Source organism: Macrobrachium rosenbergii, chromosome 36, assembly GCF_040412425.1.
Source record: "Macrobrachium rosenbergii isolate ZJJX-2024 chromosome 36, ASM4041242v1, whole genome shotgun sequence".
Taxonomy (NCBI): Eukaryota; Metazoa; Arthropoda; class Malacostraca; order Decapoda; family Palaemonidae; genus Macrobrachium; species Macrobrachium rosenbergii.
In genome coordinates this window covers 4,813,707-4,831,206 of record NC_089776.1, presented here as the reverse complement: position 1 = coordinate 4,831,206, position 17,500 = coordinate 4,813,707, and the positions used below count along the sequence as shown (strand labels likewise).

General features: G+C 38.0%; 1 protein-coding gene across 10 annotated transcripts in view; it reads left to right on the top strand.

Annotated features, from left to right (window-relative positions):
* The window catches only part of LOC136856556 (uncharacterized), a 430,695-nt gene that overhangs the window by 213,075 nt on the left and 200,120 nt on the right, over positions 1-17,500 (top strand). The window contains exon 1 of one of the 10 annotated variants that reach the window (XM_067134397.1): positions 8,777-10,792. The exons of the other annotated variants lie outside the window; for them this stretch is intronic. The gene's annotated coding sequence lies outside the window, so the exon portion shown is untranslated. Of the gene's footprint in view, positions 1-8,776; positions 10,793-17,500 lie in introns of those variants that run through there. 10 annotated transcript variants of the gene reach the window in all.

Below are 17,500 nucleotides of genomic sequence, written 5' to 3'. Positions count from 1 at the left end.
CTGTTGTCCCGTTCTCTCTGCAAGCTTGTTTTCTTTGTGTGGGTGGACTGAGGCATTTCCACTTCATCATTCGCATTTGGCGTTTAGAGTTTTTTTTTCTTAATTGTTCACATCTGCGGTGACAGTTACTTCACTGTTCACATTTGCCGTTTAGAATTTAATTTAATGGATAGCATTTGCATTCGTGTTGGGAGTTTGCTGAATTTTTAACTTTTTTTTCCTTTCTCTTTCTGCCCTTGGGAGTTATATAAAGTTGAGATCAGGTTGAGTTCTTGGAACTTGGAGGGTTATCTGTTCTGATAATATGGCGGAGGCTAACGAAGATGAGGATAAAGTGACAATGTTGCACAAATTTACATCCACAAATGCCAAAGTTCAGCCCTTTCCCAGGCTGGTTGATGGCGTTCTTCCAGTTCCCCTCGAAATTTTTATAGAAGGGGTGTCGAATATTTTAGTCACCAAGAAAATAACAGATGGGGTAGAAGCTTTCAATGAAGCAAAAGGCTTCCTTTTTTTAGATAAAGGGGATATTGGACAGCGTTGCTGGAGTCATCACTTTTTGAAGTTTAGGACCTGGGACGATGTCAAAGATTTTTTGAGAGCGTCATATGGAACAGTTCGAGATCTCAGATCTCTTTTCAAGGTCTGTAAAGTCCATGATTCGCTTGTCACATTTAGTGCCAGATATTTTGATGCTACATAAAGAAGTTGAGAAATTATTGCAATATGCGTGGATCCTGAATGACATCCCTGATGCTATCGTAAATAGTTTTGACAAGGAAATAGAAAGGGGGCCGGATGAGAATTTACTGTTCTCTCAAGTTCTTAAGCACATGTCAAAATGCCCTACAGTAGATAAATCATTTTTGGATGGGATGCCGAAATCTTCCGGGGCTATTCTGAAGCATCATACACAAAGTAATTCTGACTCCACAGTTATGAGGTTATGTGCCAAGACAGAGGATGATAAGACTTCTGAGATTCAGGATCCCAAGGGTGTTGTTATAATTGTAATAGGCAGGGACATACTAAGAAGTTTTGTAGGGTGAAATATGGTGGCGCTTGCAAGTCTGCATATCATGATTGGCAGTTTTGCCCGCTTCTTAAACAGAATGAGTCTAGAAGCACACCTCAGAGTGCTGGTCTGGCAGGTAGGAGAAATCCTTGAGGGGGTTTTTCAGGAGTCTCTAGGGGCCAACAAAATTTTTGGTGGACCGACCAGCAAAAAGGGAAGAGATAAAAGGGGTTGTTTCTTGTGATATAGGACTTCTAGGGGAACCCTCAGAGTCGAAGCCAGTGGTAAAAGGGTCTGTGTATGGGTTTAATGTGAATATTTTATAGATACAGGCGCCTCTATTAATTTGATGAATTATGAGTTGTTCTGATCGATGTTTTCCGATCATTCTTTGAGACCTGGTACAGAGACAGTATGTGATGTTCAAGCAAATAGGTTACAGGTTTTGGGTTACATAGATGAGTATTTATCTCTTGGGGGTAGAACATTTACAGAAAAGTTTTTGGTTATACGAGGGGCTGGTTTGGGGAATACATTGTTACTGGGTCATCCAGCCTGTAGGAGACACGAAATCTCGGTTCATGCAGGGGTATGTGGTATAACTGTGGGAGTACCTGATGTTTTTGTGCCTTACGAGGGAATGGATGTAAGTAGAGTGGATGATGGTAATGGATTGGGTGTAAATGAGAATTTGCGGGTGGATTCTGAACGTTTTTCAGTGGTTAGGGAGTGTTATAAGGGGGTTTTATTGGATGATGTGGTTCTTGGTTCTGGTATGGTTTCTATGGTGAAAGTTCGAGTGAAAGATGTGTATAAATCCAGATTTAATTAAAGAATATTTAATTAAAGAATATGTTGAGGGTGTGGAAGATGTTCTGGCTGAGTTTGCGGGCAAAGTCACACTTAAAGGGGATAAGTTAGGGTTAACAAATGTGTTAGAACACAAAGTTCATTTAGAGGATAAGAATAAGCCTATTTTTGTCCCTTCATATAGGATTCCTTTTAACCCAATAACCGTTTTCTATGGGAAGCAGCTTTGGTGCCCCCAGCTGTCAGCTAAGAGTGCGGCCAGCAAAAATTTACACTACCCAGACTGTTAGCAAAAAGTAAAAAACACAACATGGCAACTACTCTCCCGGCCGCGCTATCTTTTGAGGGCTAGGGGGCTACGTTTGCTATTTTTTTTATCAGTTTCTGTATCTTATTCCATATATTTTAACCTCTATAAGACTATTAACGTGTGTACGGCTGTTTTCCTTTCACCACTGTCCCGTATTTATGCGTCTGCTCTTTCCAGCCATGATAATAACAGCAATTTTTCCCTTGGCTATAGGATTATCAGCGTGGCGACATTTGGAAAATAACATTCTCTGAGGACCGACACACGTGCATTGTTTCATGTATGGAAGTTTATTTGTTGCATATGAAACTCTTTCTTTTTGACCTTCTAGAATTTATAAATAACAGGTTACAACAATTAGTCATTCGAATTATAGTTGTTACTAATCAGATTTTTATTTGACAGGCCATATAATGGTATATATTCAAGATGTTTCCAAAAGATCTTGCATTTGGTAGTCTGTATAATCCAATCTTTTGAGCTAAACCTAGGTTCCTGTTATGAAACTCTTTAAGTCATCATCCATACATGCATATCTGTTTTCTAAATAAAAATATATTAGATAAAAGTAAACTGTATGGAATTTCTAAGTCATATATACATACTGCATACATACATTTATATATATATATATATATATATATATATATATATATATATATATATATATATATATATATATATATATATATATATATTATATATATATATCAAAGGCAACCACTCGAACATTAGTTTGAGAATGATGCCTCGGATTATCCCCAGTCCTTTTGACCGATTCCAATTCCTTGTTTCATGGACAATGGCGGATTTAGTGATCTCCCTTTTGTACAGGCAAGTTAAACGACTTTTACTTTCCCCATGAATTTTGACTGTCGACAAGGTAATTCCGAAGTGACCATCATCAATGAAAGAAGGAACCGAAATCTTTCAAAAGGATTCGTTATAATTGCCAGGCCCTAATATCAAGCCCATCAAATTCGCTGCGGGTGGGAGGTAACTAGAGCCGTAAACAACAGTCGATCATTTCAGTCAACACCACCTACGTCGCTACCTTGCAAATTTCCATATTCGCCAGTTATCAATATTATAGTCAAACCAAAATGACCACGAACATGTAGTACGTTTTAGACGTTGCCACTTTTCCCATATTTGATTCATAAAACTTTGACCTAAGTTTGGATACCGCGTAGATATGGCAGACATGTCGCCACACCTTTCCATCCTAGGTCTGAAACGGTAAACAGTTTGACACTTGTTCTGCGTATCTAACCGTGAAGATGTAAAATGAATTGAAATCTGAAGAATTGAAGTCATACATTAAACTGCTTTGAACAAAAGTAGGGTGAGGATGATCTAGTTTCTAATCACCTAAATATAAGTATTATACTAATGCCCAATATCTAGGCCAGACTCACTGATGAAAATGAATGCTACAACACGAAATAGAAAAAAATGCCATCATTGACTTCTCCAGCGCTGGCAGATTTGTAAATTAACTTAACTTGTCCCGGAACGGCTTTTTTGGACAGCCCGGGGAGGGATAATTAGGATTTTATGACTGGATTAAAGAACCCCGAACTGAGGAATGCAGATTAACTGTAGTCGGATTATAAGTCAGGGAGAAGTTTGGAAATGTAGCTATATTATAATGACACCCATATTTGTGTGTACAGAGTTTCTATGTGCACTGTAAATCTATATACACACACACACACACACACACACACACATATATATATATATATATATATATATATATATATATATATATATATACATGTATATATATGTATATATGTATGTATATATATATATATATATATATATATATATATATATATATATATATATATATATATATATATATATATATAAAACGTCATGTTGTCTCTGTTCATTGATGCATATGCTAATTGTTCTTTTTATAGTTGTTAGAATTCTTGAACGTTATGAATTATCAAAGCCAAAATTGTTAGGTTTGAATTACTGTACAGGACATCCAGTGTTCAAAGGAGGGCAAAGAACAATACAAAGAAAACAGTTATCTCTCTCTCTCTCTCTCTCTCTCTCTCTCTCTCTCTCTCTCTCTCTCTCTCTCTCTACGACTAAAAGATAATTTGATTAAGAAAATGGTGATACTGATAAATTTCATCATCTAGTTTTAAAGTTTCCTTTATCGATGTAATGAAACTGCCACTGTTGTCAAATACGAAATCATAGGCCCGGAAATTACTGGCAACCCATTCACAATCATTAAATATAGGCCTCACTTTACTGCCTTTGCCTTGTTAGCCCCTGTTGTCGTTTTCATCGTTCACACTGTCGGATGAATTTTCAGCTTTGTCTCTTGTGCAAGAATTTTGTTCGTAACTTTCATTTAGATTATGGTCTTTGTGTATTGTTTCATGTTTGAAAGTTTGTTCGTTCTAGATCTAACCCTGTGTCATGTATGTATGTTCCAGAATTTATTCATTCATATATATATATATATATATATATATATATATATATATATATATATATATATATATATATATATATATATATATATATATTATACACACAGTATATTCAGTATATATAAATATAAATATATATATATATATGTATATATATATATATATATATATATATATACAGTATATACAGTATATATATATATATATATATATATATATATATATATATATATATATATATATATATATATGTATATATATATATATATATATATGTATATATATATATATGTATATATATATGTATATATATATATATATATATATATATATATATATATATATATATATATATATATATATATATATATATATATATATATATATATATATATATATATATATATATATATATATATATATACACATATATACAGTATATATATATATATATATATATATATATATATATATATATATATATATTTATATATATATATATTCTTATTTCAGGGAGGCTAAGCCAAACAGTCTTATAGTAGGATGTACGTATAGGAAGAACAGTCAGCTCATCACTGACATTTATTAATAGCTGCGCTTCGGGATCAACCATATCCCATGTTTTCTGGCTAAAAAGATACAAAAAACACTAATTAAAACTTAAAACAGAGTTTACAAAATTGAAATGCTTTAAAGACTGAAAATGACAATGACAAAACAAGGAATAGAATACCTTCTGTAGTAAAGTCAGAGGATGAAAGTTTGATGAGAGTAAACAAAGTTAGGAAGTAAACAGGAATAGGGAGGGGTACTAGGCTATGTATAAGGGGGTTGAAGTTAAATGATTATTGAGCGATGGAACAATTTTCTTGATAACCAAGGATTCTAAAATATTAAGGAGGTGTTCCTTCTGTGTCGTGGTCACTATTTCAAAGTTTTTATAGTTTATTGGTTTTTACAATTTAATGAATGATTCCTAATGTTGGACATTTCAGGTTTTGCTAGCCTAAGACCAGTACGATAGCTCAATCCACTGTGGCAATCTGCCCTCACTTTGAGCAACCGGCGCGTACTTCCGACATAAATCTGTTGCGGACTGCAACAGCAAGTATACTTGTACACAACGCCCGACTGCATCATTGGAGGGAGTCGCTCCTTGTGTCTAAAATGGCTACCAAGACTTTTGGGGTTCTTCAAAATTATGTTGACCTTGACAGCTGGGAAGTGTTTGGTTATAATCTGCTTCAGACATCGTAAAAAATCACCATTATGTACAAAAGGATTACATCCCTTCTACCCCATGCGTCGAAAGACGAAAATTCCGTGTAAGAGAACGAACCAGCCCAGCAAAGTGTTGTCTCGCTACATAGCGATGTCGCTAAGTGACTGGCGAATTCCCGCATTAGATATAGAAAATCATGAAAATTATGATAAAAGGGGGTTCGGGAGGAAGTGTTTCTGTTTGGATATGGTTAAGAAGACTTCCTGGGACCTAGAGAAAACATATTTTAGTGGATTAACCTTGAAAGGAAGGCAGGAAAAATCGAGTGTATATACGTACTAAACGCCACGGTCAAAACGTATGCTCCCTGTATATATACGTACTAAACGGCTCAGGCAGTGCTGGCGCGCTACGTATATATACGTACTAAATGGTTAAAGGGTAAAGATTAGAGAACAGGTAGAGCAAGAGGTTAATAAGTGGGAGGAGGAAAGCACTGTTAGGCCCAGTTGCTTGCCTTTTAATTTTCCGTTGTTAGCAGTTCCGAAGAAGGATGGTTCAGTCCGGGTTTGTGTGGATTTTAGGAAGTTGAACAAGAAAACCATTCCAGATCGTTACGCTGTGGCATGTTTGCCAGATTTATTTGTTGGGATTGGGGGCAAGAATATTTATTCTTCAATTGATCTGATGCAAGGGTACTTGCAAGTACCGCTTAGCAAGGAGAGTCGAAAGTACACAGCTTTCTCTTTGCCGAAGGGGCCTTATGAGTTCACGCAGATGCCATTAATTTTGCCATTTACTAGGCTAATGAATACAGTTTTACATGGTTTGTTAGGGAAATCCATATTTATCTACATGGATGACATATTAGTTGCCACTGATTCGGTAGAGGAACATTTAAAGGTTCTTAGGAAGTTTTTAGGAGGCTTAGGTTTGCGGGTGTGATGAAAAAATGAGCTAAGTGTAATTTTCTGAAGAAGCAGATAGTATATTTGGGTCATGTCATTTCTCAGGAGGGTGTTAAAGTGAAAGAGGATAAAATTAGGGCAACTGTAGATTTTTCTACTCCTGAGAATAAGAAACAGATTCAGTATTTCTTTAGCAGATGTCCTGAGGGATGATGTGCAGTTTGCTTGGGGTGATGGACAGCAATCAGCCTTTCAGAATATTAAGGATGCCTTAGTTAACCACGCAGTGTTGAAATTTCCTGATTTTGAGCATCCTCTCACGTTGGTGACAGATGCCAGTCTTGATGGTATAGGGGCCTGCCTTTGCTGAACTTCGATGGAAGACTCATCTGATTGCATTTTACTGCAGGAAGTTTGAGACATGGGGTAGTAATGAGCGGCTATGGTTGGTAGTGGACAAAGAGGCCCTTGCCGTAGGGTCTAGTTTCGTTCATTTCAACGTGTTATTGATGGACAATCAAGTAGAGGTTCTTACGGACCATAAGCCATTGTTGGATCTTTTCAATAAGCCGGGTCTTTCCCCTAAAAGAGTTAGGTGGTATCTGACAATCAGGGACTTTGATGCCAAGCTTAGGTATATAGAAGGTAGATATAATATTGTAGTGGACGCCCTCAGTAGAAGTTTTTTGGTTCCGATGGTGCTCATGTATGTTATGTATCTGGAGATTGCATAGACTGGGATATTAGTTTAGTAGAATCTAAACAGGATGAGGATGAGATTTTGGCAGACGCAAAAACCATTCTTAGAGGGGAATTAGTTAGGAAGGGTTATAAGTTGCCTTTTGCAGGTCTTGAATTAGAGGGTAATTTGTTAGTTAGTAAGACTAGATGCAGACTGAGAAATAGTGAGGATAAGGGTGATACAACGCAAATAGTTGTTCCTAGGAGTTTAGTACCTACGGTTCTGGATATTGTTTACTGTAGGTCTGGCAGTCTGCATTTGGGTATTGAGAAGACATATCAGAATATATGAGGACAATTCTTTTGGAAGAATATGCTCACATCAGTGGAAGACTTTGTGAGAGGTTGTTCAGTTTGTAATGCGTGTAAGCCATCGAGGGTCGTTTCTTGTAAATTGGATTCATTTCCTATTCCTAGTAAACCATTTTCTAGGGTCCATGTGGACCTGTTATCCAATTTCTGTGAATCTAGTTATGACCATAGGCACCTGTTGGTGACTGTTGACGAATTAACTAAGTTTGTAGAGATGTACTTATTGGGAATGTACTGGACTTTGACTTATTTTGACCTATTGTGAGTTACAGTGTAAAATCAATAATTAGTTAAATATGATAGAATGTAATATGATTGATCTTTTGGGGTGATGATACAGTGAAATCACTGGTCTTTACTGCAAAAGAGATATGCACGTCTTGCTAAGAATCTTGAAGTGAAAACTCAAGATATGGTTGACAGGTGCAATGCAAAGCCAGATAGAGTTAAAGTTGCTGTGGGAGATAGGGTTTTTGTGAAAATAAATTGTTGGAATCAGTTGAATTATAAACTAAGTCCTAAATTTGACGGTCATTCTCGGGTTGAAGTAAAGAAGAGGAATAGATTTGTAGTTCAGGATGAAAATACGGGAGTGTCTTGGTTGACACATATATCTGAAATTAACAAGACAGGTTGATGGGAATCTTATGGGTTAATTCCTGTGATTTATTGTTGTTTCTGATCATTTTTTTCTTTTTCTTTGATGGGTTTTAAGGATGTGTGATTTGTAGTTTTTTTTTTTTTTACTTAGGAGGATGTCAGTCCGTAGAGTTATACAAATCTTTAATTGTCCGCATTCAGTTTTTTATTGTGTGTTGCAATACTTAGCTAAATTAGGTGCAAGATACCATAGAGTTTTATAGATATATGGTTTTTTTTTGTTTTTTCTTCCTTGTTTCGAGATCTGGTAACTTATAGGTTTCTTTCTTTTGTTTTTTTTAGATGCTGAAGTTTCGTCTGCTCATGACTTTGGGGGTCGTGGCATGGGCTAATTCCATAGTGAGCTTAGGCCCAGGTGTTAGTATAGAAGAAGACTGATATGTGATTGTCGTCTGATGCAGTAACTTTGAGCATAGAGTTTGAGGATATAGTTCGGCAAGGACTGAGCCTGAAGCATCCCAGAATAAAGTTCAGTTGCTTAGGAATTTATTGGGTGATGTGAATACCAGACAAACTCTGTCTGATCCGGTGTGGGGTTGACTAACTGAACTTAATGCTACAACTGTTAGGGTTCAGGATAGGATTAAGAAGACTTTAACGTGGCTTCCAAATTTAGGTTCTTCGACTTCTCGGGTCTCTTCTAGAAGGAGTAAAAGGGCTGCACCATTGTTAATTGGAGCCTTTATGGTCATAAGATCGATTGTTAATTTTGTGAGAATTGAACAGGTATCGGCAGAATTAACTAGCCAAGGTAAAACTTTGATGGCTTTACGAGATAGTAATGAGAAATTACTAGAGGGTTTTGAGACATTTAGGACGTCTTTAAATGAGTTTTTGGTCACAGTTGATATGATGGGGGGAGACTTAGATGTTTCGATAGTTTTATCTTCTTGTCAAACTGCCTTGTTGAATATTGAGAAAGAAGTGAAATGCATATTATTGAAAATTCAAATACAGGTTAAGGCAGTGGTTGCTGCTTCTAAGGGGCGAATTTTTGGAAATATTTTACCTCTCGGGTCTTTAGAATCAACTTTAATGAGTGCAGCATATCTGTATGGTTCTCAGATAATTTTTGCTGGGGAAAATTTGTATTGGTATTATAGTATTTTAAAAGTAAGTTTGTCTCATAGGGGGTTGCTTTTGGAAATTCCAGTTAGTAACTTGAAATCGTTTCATAGTTATATCATACGACCTTTCTCTAGTGGTTTTAATGGTTCAGTAATAGTATGGGATAGTGAGGAGACTATGTACCTTTTGGGGGACCAGTTTCGATCCTTGGCTCTAACTGTAGGTCAGGATGTGTTTTAGTTCATGATAGGTATATTTGTGACAGTAGTATCTTTACGCTCATAAACGCTGACTGGTTAGGATGTGAGATGTTAGCACATAACCAGACTCCTTCTGACTGTGACATTCAAACATTCCAACATGAGTACAAGGTGGGCTCTACGAAGACTTAACGAGGTGTTCTGTAGGCTGTGTGAAGTCTCCATCCGGTGCCATAATTCATCGGATACGTTTTTTCTGTGAGGATCCCGTCTCTCCGATGTGGCGTGTAGACTGGTCACACTGTTCGAGTTCTGGGCAAGAGTGTCTTCAACTCTACTACTCGTGTCTTCATGTGGCATCTTCATGGGGAGTGTCAAGTTGTTTCGGTGCTACCTTTAAGGGACGTGATCACCACAATTCCACCACTTCCTCCAATGCCAGAAGACGAACCTTTCCTCGTGCCAAATCAGTACCTCCTCATCACTATTTTATTGGTGATTAGGGCCTTTGTTGTCATACACTTCGTTAAGCATGGTATTTGTCGTGCACAAAAACACAGTGTGAGTAAACCGTCACCTGAAGATGAACCTGCCGGGGGTGTGGCTGTCCATTTGGTGCACGAATCTGGAAATTAATAACTGCTGTTTCTCTAGTGCTGGGGGCAGCACTTCTTTGGGTGGCCGAGCATCTGAAAAGCTTATAGGTCACAAGTATTTTATGAATTACAATACACAGTGGATGTTTAATTAACAAGTGTGGCAGAAAAACTTTCCGAAAACCCTTGAGAAGATGTTTAGCTGTTATTTGACACATTTCCTAATTAAGTGAAACTGTTGCGTCAGGTATTCTCAAGATGTGGGAACTTGCCATATGACTTCGTGAGTGCGTTCACCAGAAATGTCCAGGTTCTGGTGTAAGTGTGTGTATGCGGATTTCTTTTGGGCAGAGCCCCAGGGTGTGAATGCATTAGGTATGGAAAAAATGATCATTTGAAGACCAACACTGAACATTATTAAAAATCTTCAGTGAAGACTCTTTGGTTCGAGACCTATCGATTAAGACTGTGAACATTTCTGTTTGAAGGTAGGATTCATGTTTGATTTTCCAAACTGTAGATTGTTTCTTCATTTATATATTGTTGCCTGTGTCAAGCATTTATTGTATTGTGTGTACTTTATAAGTAACATGGGGGAATTCCCATATCTTTATTTTTATGCATTTTGGTTAATAAAGGATTTATTTGACTTCTTCAGATGTTTTGCTGAGAAAGATGTTGATGATGTACATATTGGGAATGTAATGAACTTTGACTTATTTTGACCTATTGTGAGTTACAGTGTAAAGTCAATAATTAGTTAAATATGATAGACAGTAATTGATTGATCTTTTAGGGAACATTAGTATTCCATGTTATTTCATCTCTTATTTCTTGTAATCTAGTTATGTTAGATTTTGTCAAATTAATTATTCTGTGTAAAGCTTGTTTCACTGTAGACATGAGAGAGAGAGAGAGAGAGAGAGAGAGAGAGAGAGAGAGAGAGAGAGAGAGAGAGAGAGAGAGAGAGAGAGAGAATGCAGGTTGAGTAGGTCCAGATATGCACTACCAGTAGCCTTTTTGATGCAGTCACTACCAAACTACCAATAGATAGGACTTCTCGACTTTGTAGTAATAGGTAAGCAATGAAATTTCCTCTCAACTGGGTAAAACACACACACACACACACACACACATATATATATATATATATATATATATATATATATATATATATATATATATATATATATATATATATATATATATATATATATATATATATATATATATATATATATATATATATATATATATTTTACAGGTGTGGCTTGCAACGTCACTCCTATCTATTATTTAAGTCCTAAAGGCGTCTAACTAGTTGGGGGCCACACGTGTAAAACAGATTAAAAAGCTACTTTATCAGTAAATTCACTGGAAATCAAGGGAAAATCAAGGGTTGACTTAATAGATTACAATTACACAAATCAGAAGAAATATACACAGGAGCTTAATCATCAGCTCCGTGGCACTGTAATTACATTAATTCACAAAACCAAATAGTGCCACTAGCAAATCAAATATGGTCTAAGACTCTCCAAAATATATTAGTTTACACAGAACCTAAAATTGGATTAAGATTAAACAGAACCTTACAGTGAGGATAATCACAATAGAATTAAGAACCTTCTAAAATTAGATTAAGATTAAACAGAATCATGCAGCCAATAACAGTAATGAAAAACATCTTCAGATGTCAAATCTAGAATGAATCTTCTCAAAGCCGGAAGATGGGGAAAGGGCACCGTGGACCAATAGTTGGCATACATCATCACAATCACCTATTCTGCAATACAGAACGCACTGTCATTTGAGAGGGAAATCATTCAAAGAACAAGAGAAATGCAAACTGGGTAAACAGTTATGGGTTATGTTATACAATCAAATTACACTGCTTCGCATAGGCTCTGAAGGAGATTGCAAGGGGGTGAATATGAGAGCAATAAGAAATATAGTAAAAGAAATGTGTGTCGAACTGTTCCAGTTCCAACTGTACCTTTGTCCTGGGGACGAGACGTCTTGATGTTGAAGCCAGACTTTGATTTAATACAAGGGGTCAGTGGTGGATTGGATCCGAAAGACACAGCAAAGGTCACTTATGTGAAAGAGGGAGGGAGGTCGGAAAACCGACCGACAAAGATTCTGTCTGCTTTTGTCATATGCTGCAAACTGCTCGCATGACCCATCATCTCCTTATATACATTCCTTCCCGCCTCCTCCGCTTCTGTTCAAGTGTGCAGTGACTGTTAAAATCTTCCGGATTCGGTTGGCGTCTGTTTACAGCTTGGGATGCAGGTGCACTGGAAAACGAGAATTTGCAACAGCACACAAGTAGGGGACAATAGAAACACAATAGGAAAACATTAAGGATGAGAGGGTGAAGTTTCTACTGCAAGGGTGTCTGAAGTAGCGAATTGCTAATTGGCAGGGAGCGTCTTTACGACTCTACTTGTGTGGTCCTAGTGACCTACACACATTTACTTTATTTGTTAATTTTTCTGTAAAATCTTGGAGCTTGTCTGTGCATTTGTAATGAATAAATGCACGTTACAGCTCCCCCTGCTAAAAGACATTTTACTTCTTTTTCGGGGTGAATTTCTTCAAAAGCTCTATGATTTAAATGACTACTCTCTCTCCTGACCTTAAGTCCCAAGTTAAATGTATTGAATTGCAATAAGACGTTTAACTTCAGTTTTGAAATTGCAAGCTAGTACTTGAGATTTATTTTACTGAGGTGATTTTTATTAAGAATGATACCAAAACCGTACATCTTGTTTATCACGTTATGTTACTTTACTTGCAGAGTTTTCCTACATAAAATATTTATCATTTACATAGTTCTTATACAGATTTATTTAATAAACATTTTCAAATTTGTCTCTAGCCGTGTTTGATTCATTAAATACAAACTTTGTTATTTAATGTATGGACACATTGACCTGTTTATTGATCACAGTCTGTATGTAACCATTTCCTGTTCATGTAGTTTCAATGATACTTTGCCAGTTGTTCTGGCTGACTGTACGGTGCAATTGCACATGTGCAAGCAAGAGTCTAACCTAAGGTTAGAAAATAAGTTAAAAGCATTAGGTGAGAAATAGTTTGGGTTATGGGGACAAAATTTAACAGTTATAAGTTCAAAAATTACAAGGGATGAGAATTTGAGATATGAAGGGAGTTTATGGCACCCGCTCTGGATTAAGTGCCAGTCACTTGGAAAATGAGAAGGCCTGTCATCACTGGGTTTTGATTATGAGAGACCATGCAAGGCTAGTGACGGGACAGGATGTCTGCTATTTTGTTGTCTGTTCCCATTATGTGTTCAATTTTCCAGTTATAATCTTACATATCTAGACTCCATCTCATGAGACGCTTGTTTTGATTTCGGGAGTGTGTGAGGTATTTGAGAGGATTGTAGTCCGTATAAACGGTTAGAGGGAACTTGTGATCTGCGTGGTATGTTTCATAGTGTTTCATAGCTAATACCATTCCTAGCAAATCTTTTTCAATAGTGCTGTAATTGGTTTCAGCTGGATTCAGCTTTTTAGAGTAATATGCTATAGGGTGGCGAATTCCATGCTTTATTTGGAACATCACCACTCCGATTCCTATGTCACTGGTGTCCACTGCCATGTAGAAAGGTCTCTTGTAATCTGGGGTGTGTAAGACTGGCTTGCTAATGAGCACAGCCTTCAGGTTGTCGTATGCCTTTTCACATTCCTCTGTGCAGTGGAATATTCTGTTGCCTTTTAAGAGGTTAGTTATAGGAGCTGCTGCATCCTGAGAAGTTGGGTACGAATTTTCTAAAATATTGAACCATACCCACGAATCTTTGGGCCTCCTTTTTTGTTTTGGGGTATGGTATGTCCCTTATAGCTTTGATGTTGGCATCCTTGGGCATTAATTTGCTGTTCCCTATGACATGCCTGAGGTAAGTTATTTCAACTTCCCCAAACTGACATTTCTTTAAGTTTATTACTAACTTGAATTTTCGGAGAGCAGCTAAGACCTTAGCCATGATCCGAAGGTGTTCCTCCCAAGAGTTTGCAAAGATTACTATGTCGTCAAGGTAGGTGACAAAGTTCTCAATGCCCGCCAGGACTTGATTCATAAGTCACTGGAAGCAGCTGGGGGCGTTCTTCAACCCAAAAGGCATTACTTTATATTGAAGGAACCCCTCCGGTGTCATGAAGGCAGTCAGATGATGTGCCACCTCTTCTAAAGGGAATTGCCAATACCCTTTCTCAAGATCTATTTTACTGATAAAAGGTGCGGTTCCTAATCGGTGTAGGCATACTTCTATGCAAAGGGGGGTTGTGTGGGGTGATGGCTCTGGTTTGGTGACTTCATTTAACTTTCTGAAGTAAACACAGAGCCTCCTTCCTTTGGTACTAGAACCACTGGCGAGGACCAGGGGCTCTGACTATCTTCTATTAAACCCAGTTCCAATTGCAGATCAACCTGTTTTCTGATTCCTTCCACCTTGTGTGGATTCACCCTATAATAGCCTTGGGCTAGAGGTTTTATATTTTCCTCTAATTGGATGTTGTGTTCCAGGATGTTGGTGCACATAAGGCAATCCTGGACTACTTTCGGATGTTGCAGCAACAGGTATTTGATGTCTTGATGCTTATCATCATCAAGGCTGGGAGTGATGTACTGTAATTGGTTGAGTACCTCAGAGTTTGTGGCAGGATTTGGAGGTGTGGTATTGGTGCCTACTACTGTGCTCGAGACTGGCTGTGGTTCTTCGTTCTCCTCCTCCTTTTCCTCCCTAGTCCTGTAAGGTTTGAGCAAATTGGCATGCAGCCATTTTGCTTGTCGTTGTCCACAGTTTACTAGGTAATTTAACAGTCCATTTTCTCCCAGTATGATATGAGGACTGGTGAACTGGGTTTCCAGTGGGTGGGTGGCCCCAGTACGAAGGACTAGGACTTCATCCCCCACTACAAAACTGCGCATTATGGCTTCTTTATCAAATCGTAGTTTGACTCTTTCTTGCACTGCTGCTTCTGTTGCTTGCACTACTGCCTATGCTGCCCTGAGTTTATTTTGAATATTGGGGAGTTCTTTCACCCAATCTGCTTTACTTGGTTCTGCCAAGCCTCATGCAGGATGTTGATTGGCCCCACTCATTGAGTGGGCATATAGCAACTCAAAAGGGCTGTATCCTAAAGTCTCCGACAGGCTCTGGCAGAGGGTGAACAGCATGTAAAGTAAATTTTCCTCCCATGTTCCTCCACTCTCATGTTGGAGTTTGGATAATGTAGCAGTTAAGGATTGATGGAACTTTTCAATGATCCCTTGACTTTTTGGATGGTAGGGGATTGAATGGACATGCTTGATCCCGTGACTAGCCATGCTGTCACTGAATTCTTTTGACATAAAATGTCGTACGTTGTCGCTTTGAATAGTGACTGGGAAGCCAAACCTGCAGAAGAAGTGCAGTAGGGCTTTAACTGCAGCCTTGGAGGTCTCACTCCACACAGGAATGGCCTTGGGATCTCTAGTGAACTGATCAATAATTATTAAAAAATGGGCACTCCCTGGCTTAGTTCTGGTATGCCCTTGGGGCATATAATAGTCTACGGTGACATCCCTGAAGGGGACACCAGCTAATGGGATGTTCTGGAGTTTTGCCTTTGGCACAACCTCATTAGGATTTCCTGCTGCCTGGCAGGTAGGACAGGATGACGCGTGTCGAAACTTCGACAAGAGAGATTTTACTTTTCCGCAATTTGTGGTATAGTTTTATGTATTATTTCTAAATTTACGTAAAGTGGAAATGCGTATTATGTAGAAGAATGATATTATATTTTGTTGGGTTTGCATGTAGTAATGAAAAGTGTTGTTTTGGCTGTTTCATGTATTTAATTGTAAGTGTACGTGTAATAGTGTTTAACTACTGGCGTTGGTTGTTTGTCTGGTGGTTAGTCAAATGTTTGGTGTTGGCCAAAGACGAACATGAAGCCAGTCTCACCACAGCCTTGGTGCAGTGTAGTTCAAACTAGTAGGGACTCAAGGAAAGGGAATGCAGCCATAGTTGTTGGTGCCTCCAAGTCCACTTTAAGTATTCCTTTTCACCTTAAAGTTCATTTAGGAAAATTCCTTTAGAAGATATGCATATCTAAATGCAATGAGAATTTCTTGAGGTGTGCTTTGGATGAGGTTTATATCGTTTATGTCTTAGATTAATATACACAATGCAGTGCATTGTTTTAAATGCAATTTGGAATAACATATGGGTGAAGTAACCTGGGTGTCATAGTATAAAACTTAGGCTACAATTAGGTTAGTACATTTCAAATCGTTTAGGCTATACGATAACACTTACAATTTGAAATGCTCTACTTATTCTGAATGAGTCAGAATAACATGTAAAACTTATCAGCAATGGCCTTAGTAGTTTGCTCAGCGCTACTATCCTCTGGTGAGCTATGTGAGGTGGCTCTTGTATCTCCCTGGTTACCCAATAGAGTACCCCATTTTCTATGAGGTAATCTGTCATGGAAAGGTCTGTGATAGTTTTTGGGTCCTGCTGTGCATCCTCTCTGATGTATTGCGGTTGAGGATCTTCTGCCTGGGCTGCTATTAGGTTGTTCTTCTCCAACTCTGGTGTTTGCGGCATCCACTCCCGTGATTAGGAGAGTGGTGGCTAGTAGGGGATTTTCTTGGACAGGGTCACTTTCAGACGACTCCTGGAGCCATGGGATGTTGGCTAAGGAAATGTCTGCTGGAAGAGGATCACTTGGCGTTGTTGCTTGTTGGTCGTCAGATTCTCCAACTGGTATGGCTGTCATGCATCGTAGAGGAATCGTAGAATCCCTCCACTGCATGAAGTCCTGCCCTAAGAGTAACAGTCGCCCGGTAGACAACGTTTCCATTACTCTGAAGCTGTGTTCTTAGGTGCAAGAAGTTTCGCCATTTATTACTGTTAAGCTGACTGTAGGGAGATCCATTGAATGAGACCTTACTGCTACTTGGACTGCCTTTTGTGGGACGTGTTTGGAGCAGTGCACATATTGATTGGACATTCTTTCCCGGATGGTAACACCAGAATGCACATGTTCTCTTGTAATAAGACTTATCTCTGACCCATTGTCAATGACGTTTGACAGGGTTTGGAGTGCAGATGGGCCGTTGAGGGGTGCCACAGCCACATTCTCTGGGCTGAGCCATTCAGTAGCTTTCTGAGA